Genomic DNA, 22364 nt, shown 5'->3' on the forward strand with positions numbered 1-22364 from the left:
GTAGATTAGGCGCATGGATATTCACCGCAGGGGTAGGACGGAATGAGCTCGCCTGGACGCTCTGACAAGTTTGCGATAAGCTGCTTGACATGTAGCACTTAGGTTAATAGGAAGTGGGAGTTGTTTGAAAAGAGTGCATTAGCATTTCTTTGCATTGCGGCTTTTCAACAGGTGTTTGAGAAAGAGTTTGACTAGCCAACGATAAAATGTATTCTCATTGCCCTTTATGAATTCGATAGGATTCTTAGTTACATGTGTTGAGAAACCTTTTAGAAAATTTCAGAGTAGTTTTCTGGCACCATACTTTTACTAGAACTTTTTTGAACCTATATTTAGTGAAATAACAGTCTTATTTTACTCTTACTTGAGTAAAAATGTTGGTTACTCTTCCCTTTGTGAGTCATTATATGAACATGAAAGGATTCGCACTTCTTTCACATTGCCTTTTTTACTATCAATATTTTTTGCATTCCTTGCCAATATTGATATATAAATATTTAAAGATGCCAGCAAAGGCAGTATCTCTGAAGCTGAACTCCCAATATCAGTAATCAATATCAGGCTCCACACCATGTTCACCTTTTACAATTCATTCATTACTTTATCTGCTGGTGCGACTCAAGTTACGACCAGAATAAAAGCAGGCTTCATGCCTTGCAATAAAATGTCCATCAGGGAAACACGTTGGAGGCGTTCAGCACATGGAAAAAACGGAAACGAAGGACAGAATGTGAGAAACGGCGAGGGCGTGCACAGAAGCAACAAAGCAGAAAACAGAACAGTGTAAAAGAGAGAACCACATTACGGACCAGGGAAGGAGCTAACATGATATGGAACGAGGGCGAGAAATACCATCGTTGGATGAAGGAGGTTATTGAAATATGGAAAGTGACCACGGGACTATTTACGGAGACGAGGGGGCTGTTTTTACTCTTCCACACCTGTCTTGAAGAAGTCAGACTCATTCACAGATCTGACAAACCAAAACAAACACTACTTAATATGCTTAAATTGCCCCATGTGGAAAAAGGTGATTTTCTTGCCTGATTGATATATGCCTCAAAGAACTGGTTCTCCTCCTCAGTGGGTCCAGCTCCACTGTCTTTCTGCAAATTGAAGCACGTCCGCCTGATCGCTTCTTCACTGTGAAACACCTCCAGGTTTCTACTTTTTCCCAAAGAAGTAGTTTGGTAGTTTTTCCTGGCCGAGAAGGAGGGTCTAAGGGGACAGAGGGAGCTTGGGACGTTTGTCTAAGGACAAGGGATGCTGGGACATTGCCAAGTCCCTATGAACATTGTTTAATCTGTTTTTCAATGTCGCCCTTCGAGTTAGTTTTGGATGAATCAAACAAAACACAACTTTTACGCAGATTTTTTGAATTTTTAGGACAACAAAGCTTTCTAGAATGGCTAACATGGGAATACGTTAGCTAAGAAAAATTCGATTCTGTCAAATGGACAAAAGTTTTAAGAGTGAAGACGTTTCGCCACGCCTCCAATAGCTTCTTCAGAGTCAGACAAACTTGGATGAGTGGTGAAGCATCTTCACTTTAAAACATTTGTCCAGCTGATAAAATCCCCTTTTCTTTTGAAATGGAACCTACCGGTAATAAAAGGACTTTACGCAAGCAAATTTAAAGGCTCACTCTGAACACTAATGTTGAAATCAAGAAATTACATTTATGACACGTTACATCTACAATTTCATCCTTCTTGAGTTTGACTTGACTTGATACTTTGGATTTCAATGAAACCAATTTGATAATATTCTGCTACCATCTGGTACAAAAAAAGAATTTTCTGCTCCCAAATCATGGAGACAGAATTTGAAAAATAACATTAAAAAAGGCTAAGCTTAGAAAAGCATGAAGCAACTATCAAAGTCATTGTTCTAAAACATCCAAATTGACAATTTCTAGTCTTGCTTTTGAAAGTAGCCTGCTTTGCCCCAACAAGAAGAAAAAAAGAAATAATTTACATATGCAATTCTCTAGTCTGTCAAAGAGAATGAGAGAAGACTGAAAATTACGACAAATCAGGCAAGCGAGAGGGGCTGAGGGAGGAAGTGGAACATGAAAGACGAGGTTTCTGAAGCAGTTTCCAGGCAGCGCAGGCAGTTGTTAGGAAAATGTCTTCTGCGCCGTGCAGCCGATGGCTACAGGAGCGGAGGAGGCTGTTTGTACAAGCGTTTTATGTTCACGCACAACCGGACCGGTCATGTGCATGTGCGGACAGTAGTGAGAATGGACCCAATAACAGCAGTGCATGAAATGATGGCCTGTGGAGCATGGCTGGGACGCACAAAATTACACATATTATGAATGTATTGTATTGCTACTTTAAACATGCTCCCCCTGCAGCTCCCTTCTGAAGATATGCAGTCAAAGAACAGACGCAAAGGCCTTTTCTCTCTCTCCTTTTTTTTATTGAGGTAAAGAATTAGAATCACAAACAAAATAATTGAACGTGGCCAAATGAAAAAAAATAAAGAGCCTGGGTTTCTCAGTAGAGTTGTCTTCGGGTCGATGTCAGCAAATGTTACAAGGTTGGTTTTCCGCTCAGAGACAGCAGGGGGAGACGACGGGCACTTCAAACGCCCCAAAAATACATAGTTAACCATCACAGGGACTTACAAATACGTTTAATAAGGAAAATATTTGACGTATTCCTGCTTTAGAAAACAGCACAGGAGATCTCCGGATGGACGGACGTCACTAATCTGTGTTTTTGTGAGACTCAGGGAAGGAGCAGTGAAGTTGAGAGTAGAAACAGGATTAATGAACGTGTGACGGACGCTAAATACATCTCCAGGTATGTTTATGATGAGGGAACAATGCTATAGGTGGTTTAAATAAAAGCTCATGTTAAATCATTTCATTAACACTTTTTATAAAATTATATGCGTTGTTTTTACATATAAGGTCATGACAAACTTTGCAACAGCAAACAGGTAATGGGCAATATGGTGAAGCATCTTGCCTACGGACAAAATAAATGTATACTCTTAAACTTTCCTTCCTGTAAGTGGTTGAGAACTTTACTTTTCTTCTTGAAAAGCTTGTAAGTCTCAAGTAAGTTTCAAGTCTTTGGCCTCATGTCCAAGTCATGTGCTGCGTCTATGGCCCACAACTTCAAGTTTAGTCCCAAGACAAAGACAGCTATGTCCAAGTCAAGTACCAAGTTTATGGCCAAATCAAACCAAATGCCCAATACACCTCCTAGTTTTGTGATTAATAGTATATTTTTTCCACAACAAAAACTTTTGGTAACAAATAGAGAAGGAAAAACATTTTGTTCAAGTAAAATCCAATGTGGACGTACATTTGGCTCAAATCACAAGGGTCCAAGTCCAAGTCAAGTCCTAAGTCTTAGTCCATTGTATCAAGTCAAGTCTCAAGTCTCAAGGCTTGAGTCTCAATTTAAAACTCCAGACCTCGGCAGAATAGCATTAAACGTATCTTTTTTTCATTCGCCTTTATTCATTTGTCGCTATATACATAGAGACAAGCAGACGGCAGACTGTCCAATGGAAAATGTTACACAGTGCACCTTTAACTCACCGTGCCACTGTTACATTTCACATTAAACGGCTTGAACATGTGCGTGGGAATCGGGCCTCCAGCTAACCACCTACAACATTACAAAACAAACTCGCAGACATTCAAATATACAGCGGCAGTCTGCGCTCGTGTTTTCCTAGCTTCCTCTTTCATAACCAACAATGAAGTCATGGGCCTCTGCTCTACTCTGAAGTCACGCTCTTATTGGAGATGACTTGAAAGTGAACCTAAATAATTCACATCCTCACCTCTCAATTTGCAGTCAAGTTTGGCCTGCACTTCATCGTGAACGAACGATATCCCATAGCATGCATTGGTTTTCCCTGCCCTCTTTTCCAATAGAAATCCTTTTAGGTTTGCTTGGGGGAAAATGTCAAAATAGCTTGGATAGGTAGGTTTTCTTTGCGCACACAGCTGCCAGAAACCATCAAAGTGCTTAGTGACCTTTGGAGAAGAGATGCATGTTAAAAAAACTCCTTGAAAGAGCAAAAAGTCAAGTGCAGAAAAAGTGTTTGTATGTAAGAGATGGACCTTCTGTATCTAGAACCTCTGACAGAGCAGATTCAGAGATTTTATCAGGAAGTTTAACGTGTCTTATCTGACTGGACAGGTAGATAATGTAAATTGGATTTAAATTGATGTTTTAGCAAGAACGGAACCTTGGACTTGTGCAATGTATGGCTTTTATGGTGAAGACCTGCTTGTCTCCTTGGAGATGTTGTTACTTTGCCTGCAATGTTCCGCAGTATTTAACGTATCCATCTGGAAGCAGGTTTTAAAGCTTTTACGAGAGGGAAAATGCTTTGTTCATTTTAAACTGTTTACAGAAGTCCAAATGATTCACCTCAAGAGTTTATAAGAACCTTTTCACAACGTTCGGACGCCAGAGTGAGTTTAGTGAAGCTAACAACAACTAGCATGCTAACAGTGCACTTCCTGCTTCTTTCTTGGGCAAAACAGATTTGACTTTGTTCAAAACAATTGGGTACAGCCCTTTTGAGGTCCTTGTAAAATACATGTTTGATGTCGTAAAGTTATTTCTCCAATTTAACAGTGAAGTTGTCTTAGTCCATCAAGATTCAAATTGCCGGTGTAGATTTATCGGCCGAGTACGATTAAAAAAAACTATTCCTATGTGTGTGCTGCACTGTTACTGCTTCGGGGTGAATTGGAAGTAACACTAGAGCAATAACAATTCGATTTTGAAATGGATCAATATATATTTTTTTGTTCAAGGAAGATCAATGTTTTGTTTTTTTTGTTTTTTTGATGAGCAAAAAAAAAATCACAGCAGGGTTAAGCTAATCCACCTAAGTTTTGCTACTGACTTGAAATGTGATTAGTTCAGAGTCAGCAGTAGTGGGCTGTGATTGGTTGACATACAACACAGTCTTCCTGGTTGAATTTATGCTTCAACTTCATGACAAGCTCATTTCTGTTTAGTTTATGTGCGCAATCCCTCACTTTACCTCACATGGGACGCAACACGAGACAATATTACCTTTCCCGGAGCGCACTGTAAACCTGACATGATTTAGTCTGTTCCACTCCGCGCTCATTTATTCTGATCCACAGCCAAAATCATTAAGCCCCGACGCTATAAATCACAGAGTACAGTGAATGCAACTGCTGCGTTCCAAGTGTCATCGGCTTTTCAAGGACGAAGATCTGTCTCCTTTTCGGTAAACACACAATAGCTTAGCAGAATACTGACGTTGGATTGGTGCTTTAGGCGATTTCTACAGCAGTGATGAGTTTGGACAAATGAACTGTCACTTTTTCATAAAATTGGACTCCTCAGAGTTGTTTTACATGCCTTAGTTTTACTCCTATTTGAGTAAAATACCAGATTTTATGCATAGTTCAATGTTCTGTCCTTCCAAATACATTTACTTCAAAAAATTATAAATCCGATGTTACTGTTTGTCCCAATAGTTGCTCTTACAGATAATCTTGACCTTGACCTTGAGTAGAAGTTTCCTCAAATACTTTTTCTTTTTTACTGTTATTTATTGTCAATTCTTGGACCACTGCTTTGTACTTCAACGTCAGTAATATTATTTGGAACTTATTTGGAAAATGGAAATATATAAAGTCATTTTTGAAGCTCAGAGGCACAGGACCTTGCAACCAGGACAAATGAAACAAGCGCAAATGAAGCGAAACACAAATCCAGGTACATTTTTGATAAGGGAAAACTGTTAGAGAACATGGCTCAAACTATTCCATTTCTTATAGCATGGTTGAAAGCTCAAATAGGCAGTATAGTGCACAGTTTAACTCATGAAAACGAAACTATGACTAAAATAATTGAAAAACAAACGCACAGTTGCAACTTAAACAAAAACACAATTATAAAAAGCAAATTGTCTCCAAATTCTTGCTATGGATGTGGCATAAGATCGCAAAACGAGAAACTAGGAAACTGCAGGAGAAACTAGGAAACTGCAGGAGAAACTAGGAAACAGCAGGAGAAACTAGCAGGAGAAACTAGGAAACAGCAGGAGAAACTAGGAAACTGCAGGAGGAACTAAGAAACTGCAGGAGAAACTAGGAAACTGCAGGAGAAACTAGGAAACTCAAGGAGAAACTAGGAAACTGCAGGAGAAACTAGGAAACTGCAGGAGGAACTAAGAAACTGCAGGAGAAACTAGGAAACTGCAGGAGAAACTAGCAGGAGAAACTAGGAAACAGCAGGAGAAACTAGGAAACTGCAGGAGAAACTAGGAAACTGCAGGAGGAACTAAGAAACTGCAGGAGAAACTAGGAAACTGCAGGAGAAACTAGCAGGAGAAACTAGGAAACTGCAGGAGGAACTAAGAAACTGCAGGAGAAACTAGGAAACTGCAGGAGGAACTAAGAAACTGCAGGAGAAAATAGGAAACTGCAGGAGAAACTAGGAAACTGCAGGAGAAACTAGGAAACTGCAGGAGGAACTAAGAAACTGCAGGAGAAACTAGGAAACTGCAGGAGGAACTAAGAAACTGCAGGAGAAAATAGGAAACTGCAGGAGAAACTAGGAAACTCCAGGAGAAACTAGGAAACTGCAGGAGAAACTAGCAGGAGAAACTAGGAAACTGCAGGAGGAACTAGGAAACTGCAGGAGGAACTAAGAAACTGCAGGAGAAACTAGGAAACTGCAGGAGAAACTAGGAAACTGCAGGAGAAACTAGGAAACTGTTAAGTCACATCCTTCCTTTTGGTCGACTACGACATCATCGACCGATTAATCGGCTAAACAGCCCTAAACCTTTCATTTTAAAACTTCTCACTAACCAGTCGCGACTTTAACTGCACTGTTTGACCAAAAGTTCACCACTTCCTCAAATAGAACGATTACTTTGAGGGAGAAAAAAACAAAAAAAAACATTCCTTGGCCATAGCCTGCGACACGTCTCCGCTGCAGCCAGCAGGAGTAAATCATCCAGGTAGTGAGAGCCAGGAATGCTAAGCTCCACTAGCGTTGGAAACCGCACTGGAACGGGCCTGACCTGTTTCACAAAGGTCAGTCTGGTGCACACATCCGGACCACGTCTCGGGCCCACCATGCTGATCACTGTTTATTGATGCTGTATTCTGTTACGGCTTGGAATGGTAATTGTAGGGCCCGTATATAGGAAAACAACGCCAACGAAGTCATGTGCGGGGCCACTTTATGATAACTACAGACTCAATAAAGGATGAACAAAGATGTCGTTCATAACAGTTATAGGTTTAGTGAGTGATTACTTAGTGTCAAGAGTTTGTGTCATTGAGCAAGAGACTTTGGCGGTCGTCTTGGGTCTTGAAAGGTGTGGCTTGTTTAGCTCGTGTTTGTGACATTAAAGGTCTTGCTGCTGAAGAAAAGACGTAATTAAATACATTTAAAAAACACACACACATTTCAAAATTCTGCCTGCTAAAAACAATGAAAGAAACACTAAGAAGGACAGAAAGACAGAACAAATGAAAGGTTTTGGTTGCTAAACATACATAAATCAATAAGAATGGAAGGTTTTGGTTCTGAAAATTATGTAAATGAATAATAATTAAAAGTTTTGGTGGCTAAAAATGAATAACAATTACATTTTAGTTGTACTATACCCTGAAAAAAATACTTGCTCTCTGGAGTTTTGGAAGTAATTTGTATTCTGTTTAGTTTTTAAATATAGTTTCATGCCTTTCCTTTTCTTTAGTTCTTTTTCTTGGGTGTTGAGTTTGAGTACATGTTTTTTGCTTGCTTGCTTGTTTGTTTGTTGTTGTTGTCATATTAATTACTATAATGTATGAGTGGGCATGGATGGTATGGATGTGATGCATGGAAGTTTGTGAAGATTAAAACAACAAATCTGGATTTAGTTTGGTTTGTCTGCAATCTGCATGTTCAAAGAAAAATAATTTAACCTTGGAAGAGCAAAAAGTCAAGCAGTTAAAACGTGCAGCAGATGAAGGGGATGAGCCGGGAGTGGCCTGTACAGAACATCTGAAAGACGTATCCACAAAATGTATCTGATCTGACTGGACAAAGTTATAATGAGGAGGAAAATGGACTTAGGTAGATAATGTAAATTGGATTTAAATTGATGTTTTAGCAAGAACAGAACCTGGATAAGAATTGGAATTGTGTTTGAAAAGTGCCGTGTATGACTTTTCCGCCGAAGACCAGCTCGTCTCTTTGGAGATAGTGTTGCTTTGCCTGGAATGTTCCGCAGTGTGGCTTTTAACGCGTTGATCCAGCCTTTATTTTATTGCATGTGTTTCAAAAATTGGTCGGAAGAAGTTGGTTTTAAAAATATACAGAAGTTGTCAAGAGGGAAAAGGCTTGAATTAAATTATACTTAGACTTAACTATGTCTCATTCTCCTTTCTTAAAACGTGCTGTACCTGATTTTTACAATCTTGAAAACATGAAAAGCTGAACTAGTTCATTTTAAACAGTTAAACAGGTAAAGCTAACAAATATGAAAATAAGATACTCTTTCTCACTTAGATGCAGACAGCACTTATTTTCACCCTAAGAACGTATTTTACAGTATCTGTACTGGGCCAAAACAGATTTCACTCCTTTAAATGGAAAGACTTGGGTACACATTTTAAGCTGAGACACTGCAGGCAAAACTATGTATTTAGTTTTTTGGCAATTTGCTCTCTCAACAAAATTGTCAAAACTGTATTATTTCATCCATAGGCTTTGTAAATTCAAAGGCTGCGTTCTTAAAATGCATTTTTCTCCCATAGAGACCTAAAGAGCACCTACAAACACCAAACTTAACAATCTTAACAGAATTTTGCCAGAAAGTACAGAAGGATTTGTTGGTATCTAATTCCAGGCAAGTGTCATTAAAGTTTAAAAAAGTCTAAACATTTTGGCAAAATTTAATCTGTCAGATCTAGTTTACTCAAAAGATAAATAAGATATCCAAACTGTCCACTGGAATTCGTTTTGTAACTTAAAGGCGGTATGGACGATTTTTCGGCGATTTGAGAACGCAGGTGGAAGTGCGCATGCGCACTCCCCCGTGCGGACTGATACAACACACACGTGCGTTTGTTTATTAGCGCAACGGAGCGCATCGCATCGCTCGTCTCCCGTAGATTTCTGTCCACTTCTGCGTCAGCTCGAACTGTCTTTCTCCGTCTTCATTTTGCCCCGTACACTGAGGGAACTATATTATGATAGATCCATGCGCTTAGGCACGCGGAAACGTGGGGACGACCCTGACGCAGCTGCAGGTGAGCGATAGGTGCGTTTTATGAGTGATACGTGGCAGGACAAATGATTTATCCACGCCACGAGGAAATATGATACAAAATTTGCTGAAAAAAATCGTCCATACCACCTTTAACAAAAACAACCAAGACATGTAAACCGGATTCTGATTAAAATGACTAAAATATGTGCAATTTTGGCAATTGCCTTATTTCGATATGAAAACTTGTAATACATTTTTTTCTTACAGGTATGTGAGAAAACTACATGAGGAGTTTCAAACTGACATCTTTAAATTTAAATGTTCTGTGTGCGTATGATTTTTCACGACTTTATTTGGTGTATTTGTACCTGTTGTAAATATTAATGATAGCTTTACACAAATCAAGAAGCTATTTGTGGAGAAAAGTTAAAACAATCTGCAGAAAATGACAGGAAGTGACAGCACACTAGTTAATGCATAATTGATTTAAAAAATAAAATAAAAACATTCACCCTCTAACAGTAATTCAACAACAAATAAAGGTGCTCTCGAGTATTTCTATTTGTCAAATAAACAAATTGTGACATTAGATGAGTTTTGGCCCAGTGTTTGCTTTGTCATTTCCTAGCGTGATGTCATCAATTACAAATAGGAAGTGAACATTTTAAACCTAAAAAAATAGCTTTTCTGGGATAAAATGTGTATTGTTGTTTATCTACATTTAAACATATTGATCTTAACTGCATTTTAGTTCAACAAGTACTCCCAACTGTCATACGCTCTTTAAATTGTCTTGTAAAATAGATATAAAAGTAGATGTAAACGAAGCAGACATTTCCGCCATGAGGTGAAGCGGTGGGTTTCAGTTTGGCCGTGGAGCACATTTCTGACTCGCGGAGCTGATGACTGTTTGTTGATGCTGTGTTCAGTTCCACCTTTGGAATGGTAATAGCAGGGCCTTCAGTAAACACAGCCAGGGCTTGAGCTTGTACCCTGTTTACAATGGAAGTATGGCCTTTGAGAGAATGAGCCGTGTCAGCGCTACGGTTTGGTGGAGATGGTAACATGCAGTACTTTTGAAGTATTAGCCGTTTGATTACCGTAGTAGATAATTGTATTTAGTTGGAGGTAGTGGCCAAAAATGTACCTTAATAAGTCTGAATAAAGCTTCGACAAAGACTATATCATGAAAAATTGTGTGTTGAGACGTATTCGGGCTTAGTAAATACCCTATGTCCTTTATTAATCTTAGGCTAATTAAGATGTAGTTATATCACCCTAGAAATAATTATTACCGTAAGTAAATATTTGACTGAGTAACAGTTTGGAGTCTAAATGCAGTCCTTCAAAGTGGGACCCGATCGATTATGGGGTTCCGATATGATACCGATATAAAAGGAAGTTGGAGGTGCTGATATATTCAGTAATGTAAAATAGTTTATAGGCAGCTGATTATAAAAAGTGTGTCAGGCTCAATTCATCATAAATTGGGTTTATTAAAGTGTCATTTATTATTCTGCCTCCTGTGAATTTTAAAGGCTGAAAGTTGATATTTTTGATAGACTTTTAAACTATTAAAGAGCAAAATAATATGTCTGTTTGCCGTAACCCGACCGACCCGGTACGAAACTAGCCGACTGAAAAAAATAATCTGCATTTTGTTGAAAAAACTTCAAAATCTTTTATTTTTCAATTATTTCGCCGACTCACCGACCGGTCTTTCCTAAACCGCCTTGTCGAATATTTTTATCACGTTGGTAAATCTTTCATCCTAATGGACTGATAACGCACTGCGCAACACATGTGTGTTTACTTATTCAGTCCTTCACATGCGTCTGTAACGAAACAGAACGTGCATAAAATTGATGTGTTGCTTTTTACAACCTAGTCAGCCTCTCGGCACCACTGAAGTCTCCATAGGACATGTGTTTCTCACGGTATCACGGTGTGAAATTTGACTTACGCAATGCATTCTAGGATTGAAACACGCTCAGCAGCGTCATCACAACAAACATGGCGGCGCCCGTGTCCCCCGCATGTTCCCCCCGCTCGCCTTCGCTACCAAAATAAAGGATAGCAGCGTACAAAAGGTCGATTGAAATATCTTAAAATCGTGAAATTTAGTCTCCCGATCGGGTTGATGGAGACGTTTTCCGTCATTGAATGATGAAGCCTTAACCCTGGTGGTCACTCCGAGTCAAAAAATTGCAAAATTTGGATCTTTTTTTTTGCCTTCAAAGTAAAAAAAATAAGAATTTGCCTACCGTCCCACCCACTTGAAAAATGTTGACTCGGGTTACAGCAAACAGACAATTTATTTGGGGCAGCCTAATTAATGCACATGCCCCACAATATGTTAATATGCGTAAATTCAGACTAATTTTCACGGCTCATTTACAGAGAACAGATGTTTACAGTGTTGTGTTCCCCAGTCGAGCTAAGCTAACTAAACTGAACAAAAGAGACAAAGCATTAAAATAAGACACATTTACAACACTCACCGCTCAGACAGGCCACCTCACAACTCTTCACAAATAAGATTTCCTCAGACCAGCCATGCCTCAGTCAGAGCCATGACTGGTCGGAGCCATGACTGGTCGGAGCCATGACTGGTCGGAGCCATGACTGGTCGGAGCCATGACTGGTCGGAGCCATGACTGGTCGGAGCCATGACTGGTCGGAGCCATGACTGGTCGGAGCCATGACTGGTCGGAGCCATGACTGGTCGGAGCCATGACTGGTCAGACTCACACAAACAGGAGCGTCACTCTGGAGCTGCATTCAGGTGCACTACGGCATCTCAGACACACAACCAAACTACTGCACAGAGATATCGGGGCATTCATCTGTCAGTAAATATGATCAAACGGTTGTATTCTCGAGAGTGTAAGCTTGAATTGCTATATAACATGCCCAGGTAGAATATTATCGATATCGCCGACAATTCAGCCGATAACAATCCATATTTTTTTATTGTTGACCATGAATAAATCTGTACAAGCTACACTATATATGACGTCAGATGAATAGTTAATTAACACATGGATGTCAAGCGCTCTTTCACACCATTTGCATCAACTTTTCTTGAATGTGATGAGCAGCCATCTGCCAGGAGCCCCGCCCCCAGGAGCCCCGCCCCCTTTCACACTGCTAATGGTCTGTGCAGAACATGCAACAAGTGTCACAACATCATCTCATACAATACAAAGCTTCAGTTTAGTGTTTAAATATTGATGTTTTTATTTTTTTTAGATCATATAATGCAATATTGATATGTTGTCACCTTTGGCTTATTATTTGACGTTTTGAACATAAATGTGCAAGGCTCTGGTGCTGTGTGTGTTTGTGGTGCTGTTTCCCCCTAACTTGACCTGCATTTATCAGAGAATGAAAATAAATGTCTCGACACTCGTATTCTTGCATGTTTTTTGTTAATCATCTATTTAGTCCAAGCAAACAGCTTTCACTATGCTATCAGCCAATAGCGCCCCAGGAATGATTCTGGTGTGGCACGAGCCCCTCCCACCTGTGCCTCCACTTTAGTGCTGTTCCAAACCATGAGGACGTGCTCAGTGTGGGCCCCGTGTACGTGGGAGGAAATAACAATAATAATCAGCTTTTAATATGTGATCATCTTAAAACCTTAAACTGTTTTCATTTCTGAACCTGATGAGTAACAAGTCTTTCTCATAAACTTTACAAACATAATAACCAACACTAAAAGACTCAAAACACAAAATAGGAGGCCTGGTTTATGTAATAGAGACGCCAACAGAATCATGAACAGCTCATGTGTGGATGTTTGTTGTTGTGACATCACTTTGGCCCAGAAGATAACGGCTTTGTTGTCACACTCACATTATCATCATTGTTTATTTGGTCAGGACAGTGCATATTAATGAACATACATGATACACATGCTGTAAACACAGCAGATTGTAGCCATTGGCTCATTTCTTAGTCCTGCATCGCTCAGATACAAAGACAATATTTGCCGTTGTGTTCAGGCTTCGTTTTAGTTGTGAACTGCGTGAATCTAAGGTGTACTATTGGTTCATGGCTGTGGGGTTTGTACAAATGTGCAGGAATTTGAAGAAGCGACAAAGCGGCGATCATAGGGAAAAATATTCATGGATTTATTATTACTTTAACTGAAATGTTCCACAATTTAGCAGCGTAGTTGTAGTCAGCATGGGGTGTGGAATGATATTTAGTGAGCTATGGTAACACCAGACTATTTATAGTCTCATGCAGAAAATAAAGAAATTAAAAGTGAACGAGATCATCTTCAAAATCACACATTTATGACTTGCTCTTGCAATCTCTGCTGTTACGTTTCACACAGACATTATTCAAATGTCATCAAAATAATTAGAAAACAATTCCATTTTGAGGGTTTGACATTGTAAAAAAATGTCATTGTTTTTTGTCTCTTTTGGACTTTTCGTGAATGACAATAACTACATTTCCATCACCTAATTTTGAACAAGTCTCGCATAAGTGACGGGAGGTGGAAACACCAAATATCGCGTTTAGAACCTTTAAATAGCGCACAAAAGTTCACACGCTCGCTTCAAGTGGATCTCGTTTCATGCGCATTACAGCTGAAGCAAACTTTGAAAGGTGGAAACGCATTTAGTCGCATAAACTCATGAAGCGTATCTCAAAACCCCACGTGACGGTCGGATTAGAGACCTGCACCAGACTATAGCTAGCCCAGAAACGCACGCGGTTTATCATCTTAGTTCATGTTTGTCCTGCATTAAAAGCTTTGCGAGGCTTCAGCGTTCGTTCTCTCCAACACCAACCGACACCTGCACAACGCAGTACAACGCTTACATGGAAACACAGCTTAACTCGCATGTGCTATGAGCTCTACTTATGCAAATGTACAAAACATGCACATTTTGAAAAGGGTGGTTATGCAGTAAGCGGTGATCAAATTACAAGCGTTTAATTAGCTGAATTCTCGTCTTCCATTTCGATGATTCGCACTTCTTTCGCTCTTGCTCAAACATCCTAAGCAAACCCTGTATATCCTTGTATCCATTTCTACATCCCATTTTACACTTTATTAATAACCCAAACTCATTTGAATATCCCATTAATTTCACTGTCAATCCCGCTCCGTGGCTCTCCCGCCGCACTCTATGTGGACGGTGCGCCATTACACCGCCAACGAAACGAAATTCGAAAATCTAATATTGCCGGCGTCTTGAGCTCAACGGTCTGACAGCAGCAGCTCTACGGAAGCCTCTTTTTGCTGCTGATTGGACGGCTCCATGGACCAGTTAACCTTATTTCCAGTAAAAGGTACATTTCAAGCTGCTCTTACTTCCCGTTGGCGATCATGAAACAATTGAATTTGGACTGAATGAAAGAGAGAGGGGCTCATTACAGAGGCTTTTATTCCGTCTTATCGCATTACAGACAACTTTTGTACAATGGGATGGCGGTCCTGGGCTTCTTGATGCGTTTAAAGCAGACGCTGACTGGTTAGAGGGCCCCGCAGGATCGGCAGGGCAGGGGAATAAAGATCGAGTTGGGGGAAATGGATGGATTTGAAAGATTTTGGAGCTGAAGTTGGGAGGGATTGATGAAAAGACCTTGTGTGACTTTGTGGGAGTAAGAAAAGGGCCTGATTTTTGGAGAAACTGAAAAAATGCCATACAGTGGAACGTTCGAGGAAAATCGGTAGCATCTTCATGGAGACACGTAGGTGACAGCATCAGCTAGTGTAGACATACCGATTGGCGAATGTTTAAAATGTTCACTTCCTGTTTGTAATTGATGACATCACGCTAGGAAATGACAAAGCAAACACTGGGCCAAAACTCATCTAATGTCACAATTTGTTTATTTGACAAATAGAAATACTCAAGAGCACCTTTATTTGTTGTTGAATTACTGTTATTGGCGAGTTTGGTGAAGCGATATAAAAGTTGTAAAAAACTGATGGCCACCTTCTAGATTACCACCTAATGATGTCACAAGCTGGACTCAAGTGTTTTGAGCTCTGGAAAGTAGCATTAACATGCTCAATAGTAGCCTTAAAAAACTTTGCTATTCAACTTTCAAACATTCCAGGACTGACACGTGCACACCGTCTGGTACTGACATAAACCTCTTGTCCCATTCATTTTAACAAGGCAAAAAATAAATACAAATACATGAATTGTCATTTGGCAGCGCAGACACATGGTTGTTGCTTATATCTTCGTTACACTTTGCTGGAGGATCACGAGTCAATATCTAATTTCCAAATGCAGGATTTCTGGTGCTTGATGAAAAAAGACAAGTTTACGGTCAAAATGTTGTGGCCTGCTATATTTTTGGTGCGATTTAATAATAATAATGATTATGAGTATGGTAATAAGAATAAGAATATGCTAACGCCACCATTGAAAATGTATTGTAGCTGAAATATGGAACGTAGTGATGGGCGATACTGGTTTTGGATTCAAACCGATATAATACTGTTGCCAAATATCGCAGGTTTTTGACGTAGGTTTTGCATTTTCTAAAACCTACAGTATTGATACTTTTCAATACCTCTGACATTATCAATGTATCAATATTTGGTATCAATCTGCCCATCACTAATGGAATGATACCAGCCATTAGAATGCATATGTTCTCTTCACAAACACATAGAACTGCGTAGTCTTATTACTTCAGCGCGATCGTAGTCAACTTTTAGTCTCATGTTCCTTTTTAATCTGCAGTGACACAACGCTGCACCTGCCAGTGGCAACAGCCCGTTCATCCTTCACTATATTCCAAACTCAATTCAGCTTGCACTTTTAAGATAACAATGGACAAGTGTGTGTTCCCATGACGACCAAATATATCTGTCTGGATAGCATTGACTTGTTTAACCTGTAAAAAAAACATAATACATACATTTCTTACAAAATGAATTCAATAACAATATGGACGTTGTGGTGCAGTAAGTGTTTCGCCCGTCAAACAAAGGCTGCGTGGTTCTTGTGTCCAAGGGAAAAGCACTCGAGCCGTTGTATGTAGCTGACTCACAGAACATTTTAATGAAATAATGAAATAAAAAAAACACAAGCAAAAATAAATAGCTAAATAAATATAAATACTAATAAATACATGGATAAATAATACAAAATACAATCATCAAAAATAAGTATATAGAATTTATGGCACCACTTCATAACAACGCTGCGTTCCAGGTGGAACTTTCCGTGTTCAGACTTGTAATTTCTCATTAGAAAACTCTCACATCTCGGAATTCCTACTTGGAAACTCGGAACTACACCCTAATACACTAGGCTGTCATGGTTTAAAATCATACATCACACAGAAGGTTCCCCTGCTTAAGTCAGCACATGTTCAGACCAGTCTGAAGTTTGCCAATGACCATCTGGATGATCCAGAGGAGTCATGGGAGGAAGTCATGTGGTCAGATCAGACCAAAATAGAACTTTTTGGCATAAACTCTGCTCTTCTTGAGGAAGAAGAAGGATGAGTACCATCCCAAGAACACCGTCCCTGCTGTGAAGCATGGGGGTGGAAACATCATGCTTTGGGGGTGCTTTTCTGCACAGGGACAGGACGACTGCTGTTGGGAGCTTTCAGAGCATTCAAGATGAGTTGTGAGCATCATAAAGCATGAACAACGACTTCATTTGTAATTAGAAAATAGTTTGTAAATAATGACTTAGGCTTAGTTACTTCTTAATTAACAGGTTCAAATTACGGTATTAATTATGTAGTTACCAATTCTGAATAATTCTTAAGAAACACTTTGTTAATTATTAATTAAGTCATGTATGTTCATGCATTTATTAAATCTAAAGACTCACAATGACTTTATAATAACTGCACCTTAATAAAAAATATATACGATAAATATTTGGAAATAATCAAAAAAGAAAAAAAAAGATAGTGATAAGATAAATGAATAAAGAATAAATCCAGTTATACTTTCGAGCTAGCTTTACAGGTTTGTCATTTCTTACTCCAGCTCATCCCTGACACTGGATATGGTTATATTCCTTGTTACATTATTATTGAGTAAAAAACCATCAGTGTTGTAACTGGATACGCAGGCTAATATTCTGGCTGGGCTCCTCGTGGCAGATGGCTCCTGATGTCATTAGTAGAAGTTGGTGAAAGGCTGTGAAAGAGGAGAGGCCGGCTCCATGTGTCTGTGAACACACCAGCATCACTCATGGCACTACAGGGACACGCCACACAGTCCAGACATCCTCAGACTCTGCTCTTGTGTCTGTTTTATCCATTTAGGCTAAATGTATGGTTGATTTAATGCTTTGAAGAGGAGACGATACAGGTCAGGATTTTTTGATGACATGGCGTCCACCGTCCACTGGGGGCGCAATGATGCAGTTTTGTCTCGATCTGATATACTATATACTATCTCAATACATGGATCACAATATCGATTCGACTTTGATATGTTTTGTTATGTAGCCCAGTGTCCGAGGCTGACCAAGCCCCAGATCTCCCTTCATTATTTTGTAACAGACAGCTTGAGCTTAAGTGTCCCCCTGTTTAAATCAATGAAATAATGTCTGTGCCAGTGTCTTTGCCAGACCCAGGCGCGCACGCACAGAAATAACCAAAGTTTTCACGTTACACACAGTTTTCTTGGCAGAATAAGAGCTTCATGAGTCATATTTTTGTTCTTCTTGCATTGCCTCTGTAGCAGAAAAGTTTGTCCCACTGCTGCTGATGCATCCATATCTCTCCTGCTGCTTTTGCTCTGCCAGGAAGGGCATCTAGGTCACCCGTGCGTGCTCACTGACCCCTCCTTTGACCATTTAGACCTCCACGTGCAGGGTATTAATGTGCGTGAGCAGGGCCATGGTCAAACCTCACGCACATCTTATCCAAACAGAAGCACAAGCAAAACACTATTTATTCTGTTGTTTGAAAGTGAATTTGAAAGTGAATTTGAGAGGAATGAGTTGTTGCAATTAATTGTATTTGTATTTGTGATAAAGTTTCCGGACCACAGTTTGGACATCCTGATTTAGACACACTTTGGTCATGCAACACTGTTCTGGTTTTGGACCTGGATTCTGGTTGTTCTAAAAATGGCAAATAATTATGTGATGGAACTGTATGAACTCATGAAATGACCTATAGTTTGTTTTGGTCTTTTTTTAGACTAAAATAACGTTTATGCTTAGTCAAATCATATTTTTTCTAACTTTTGGTCTAGTTTAGTTGACAAAAATGGCACGCAAATTGATTTAAATTCCTTAAAAAAGTGCAGTGGAGTGGATGATGAAATGTTTTTGTGGAATGTATAAATACAATGAGTTCTTCAGATACTGGAACTGAAACTGACCATGGTTAGCATCACTAGCTAGCTCACTTTATAATGTAACACCGTATACAATAAGAGTAAATAGCTATTTCATGATTATAAATTCGACTAAATCAAGCACCACCATTTTTACAGCTGTTAATGTTTATGTGAAAATCTGAACAATTTCTCAATATTTATTTAGCCTATTTTATGTAATTTCTGACTCAAATCACACTAAATATTCTGACAGTAAATATGCAATAATTTATCCTAACTTGTCAAAATAATAGAATCGAATTTGAAACATAGATATTTAACATACTGAAACTGAGATACAAAATACAGAAACCAGTTTTTTTGTTGTTTTTACATAGCACAATGGAAGAGCCAATCCATGGTTGAGCAGCCCACCTCTGTCCCACTGGAGAGCTCACATCCTTGTACATCGTGGGTGTACAATCTATGCAATCTGTGCTTTAGAGGATTCAAGCAGGTCTACTCCCACTTCACAAAATGCATTTTATCTGTATTTTCATCAAACCACATCATACTGTTCTTTAAGCCTCGATGGGCAGGAAAAATCACTACATTTCGTTGGGCGATATTGACAAAAATGAACATCTGGATATGTTATTGGTGACTCTGCGTATAATATTTAAATAATAATTTGGCAATTTGTTAAAAAGACTGTTAAAATGTGCCTGTAAATGTCTTTGTTTAGGTCTAAATAGAAAACTAGGAGCAGAAATATCACCTTATCCTCTCTTTTGGTTGTTGTGGAAGATTAGTTAAGTCAGTCACTGTTTTTGCACATATTATGCAAAATTGACTGTTATAGCACTGTTACCCCATCAAAAATATACCTAGAGTTGTATTTAGCTTCATTCAAGCTAGTTTAATTAATCCTGTTTCCAAGGTTCTCTCTTTATGAGCCGAAAACACACACACACACACACACACACACTCACGCACACACACACACACACACACGCACTCACGCACACACACGCACACACACGCACACACACTCACGCACACACACACACACACACTCACGCACACTCACGCACGCACACACACACACACACTCACGCACTCACGCACACACACGCACACACACACACACACTCACGCACACACACACACACACACACACACACTCACGCACACTCACGCACACACACGCACACACACACACACACTCACGCACACACACACTCACGCACACACACACACACACACACTCACGCACACACACACACACACACACACTCACACACACTCACGCACACGCACACACACACACACGCACACACACTCACACACACACACACTCACACACACACACACTCACGCACACTCACGCACACGCACACACACACACACTCACACACACACACACACTCACGCACACTCACGCACACACACACACACACACACTCACACACACTTTGCAATTTCCCAGATTTGTCAAAAGTTACAGACACATATTCCTCCTGTTGTGTTTATTAGTCCATAAATCATCATCAGACTCATTTCAGTTGTCAAATCACGTTTTTTAACAACTGTGTGCAATAGCATGTCAGGGAATGCTAGCTTTTGTTTATTTCCCCTATGGTAAAATTCCCTCTGGAAATTCAAAATTGTTGCTTATTTTTGGAAATCCTCCAGTATTTAGCTCGGATGTCGGTTAATCATTGAACAACATGTTGACAGTTTAGAAATGTATTCCATGTTTTCGTGTTTCGTGTGGATGAACCCATTCATTACAGAGACATTGCCCATAAACCAGCTCCAAATATTTGCAGACGGCAGCTAAAATAGGCAAATTCTACAATAAATGTACAACAATTATCCCCGCTCTGAATACTGAAAGGTCTTATTATCCGTGCTGTAAGGCTGCGCGGCGTTAGAAGATGTTTTCAGACTGCTAATGTTTGCCCTGGTCCGGCCCTTTTCCTCAGCTCAGACATGTGCAGAGGGGAGCAGCAGACAGGGGGCAGCAGACAGGGGAGCGGCAGACAGGGGGCAGCAGACAGGGGAGCGGCAGACAGGGGAGCGGCAGACAGGGGGCAGCAGACAGGGGAGCGGCAGACAGGGGGCAGCAGACAGGGGAGCGGCAGACAGGGGGCAGCAGACAGGGCGCAGCAGACAGGGGAGCAGCAGACAGGGGAGCAGCAGACAGGGGAGCGGCAGACAGGGGCAGCAGACAGGGGAGCGGTAGACAGGGACGCAGCAGACAGGGGAGCGGCAGACAGGGACGCAGCAGACAGGGAGCGGCAGACAGGGGGGCAGCAGACAGGGAGCGGCAGACAGGGGGGCAGCAGACAGGGAGCGGCAGACAGGGGGGCAGCAGACAGGGGAGCAGCAGACAAGGCGCAGCAGACAGGGGGCAGCAGACAGGGGGCAGCAGACAGGGGGCAGCGGACAGGGGAGCAGCAGATGTCAAACAGGATTCTGACAACTCCTCCCCCCACCGAGCGCCATTAGCCTTTAGCATGGCCTCCCGACTAGCACACTGAGCATGGGCCAACACAGGAACATTTTTTTTGTCTTAGTATAGTATCTGTTAGTATTTCACTCTCAACATGTTTTCTACTTTTATATTTTATAAAAACTGCACTTTTAATAATACTTAATAAAGCATGAACAAATAATTAATTCATGATGAACTACCACTTAATGAATACTCTCTTAACCTCTTATGTTACAAAGTTCAAACACAATTTGCCCACAGAACAATGCCAGTGATGGATTAAGGACAGGACAGCGCGATGGCTGCTGTATGTCCGTCCCTCTCTCATCCCTATTCCATGCTACATTGTCTTGTCAGATAAAGAATACAGGCCAATAAATAATGTAACAAACACAAATAATAAAGAACTGTGCTGTACTTTTTTCTGTGAAGCTAAAACAGAGCACAATATTCAAATCTAAACTAAAAACAGTTATGTTTAGCTGTGTATATGACTGAAAGGATTGTCTTTGCCCTCTTTTATGTCTTAAACTGTTTTGTGATTTCTGTCATGTCTTTGTGACTTTACTTAAACTATTTGACAGATATCTTCAGCCTGAAAATAGCACCTTTAAATTCATTTAAATGAAAAGGACTTTTCTTTTACAATTCTAAAACTACTATTTAGACACAATTACAGTTGAACATGCTCGAAACAATAGCCCATTGTTGTGGTGTCCAAGCGCAGCTGCATCGCAGGTGCCTGGGGAGAGGGTCAGAACACATGCTGGTCAGATGGTCAGTCGACACTAAAGCCAGCCTGGAGCACCGACCCACTGATCAAGAGCCAGTTTTAACTCTAAAAGCTTTGGTTGAGTTTATTCCAGGACAATTAGTTTAGTGGACTCTAAATCTAAGCAGGGGCAGACGAGACTGGCTCTGTCGTTAAAGATACAAAAGAGCCACACATAAGGTGGATGTGTCGATGAGAGAGTCGTGGTAAAAGATAAAAGACGTGCGCAGAGGCAGATGGCGTCTAGGGACCGTCAAACATGGGAAAGAATCATTTTAAAAGCCACGTGTCCATCTCGAAGACGCCTGCCACGCTGGCAATGTCACATAAAGATGGGAAAGAGTGTCTGGAGTGTGGTCCAAGAGATTTGGTATGCCATATGGCAGATCACTAAGCACAGAGAAAATGTATGGTTCATGACAGAAGTGTTATTAAATTGAATGAATAGAAATGAAGGTTTTATGATTTCTGTCATGTTTTTGTGATTTGAATGCATTTTTCTTGTTGTGTGAAGCACTTTGAATTGCTTTGTGTACGAATTGTGCTCTACAAATAAACTTGCCTTGCCACTCAAGAGACTC

At 40.2% G+C, this 22364-nt stretch overlaps 1 protein-coding gene across 7 annotated transcripts in view; it reads right to left on the bottom strand.

Moving 5' to 3' along the window:
• Nucleotides 1-22364, bottom strand: part of ncam1a (neural cell adhesion molecule 1a) — a 527426-nt gene that overhangs the window by 327199 nt on the left and 177863 nt on the right. The gene's annotated exons all lie outside the window — the stretch shown is intronic.

This window comes from Eucyclogobius newberryi, unplaced genomic scaffold, assembly GCF_026437365.1.
Source record: "Eucyclogobius newberryi isolate DKJ021-1_F unplaced genomic scaffold, fEucNew1.0.hap1 SCAF_15, whole genome shotgun sequence".
In the NCBI taxonomy this organism is placed as follows: Eukaryota; Metazoa; Chordata; class Actinopteri; order Gobiiformes; family Gobiidae; genus Eucyclogobius; species Eucyclogobius newberryi.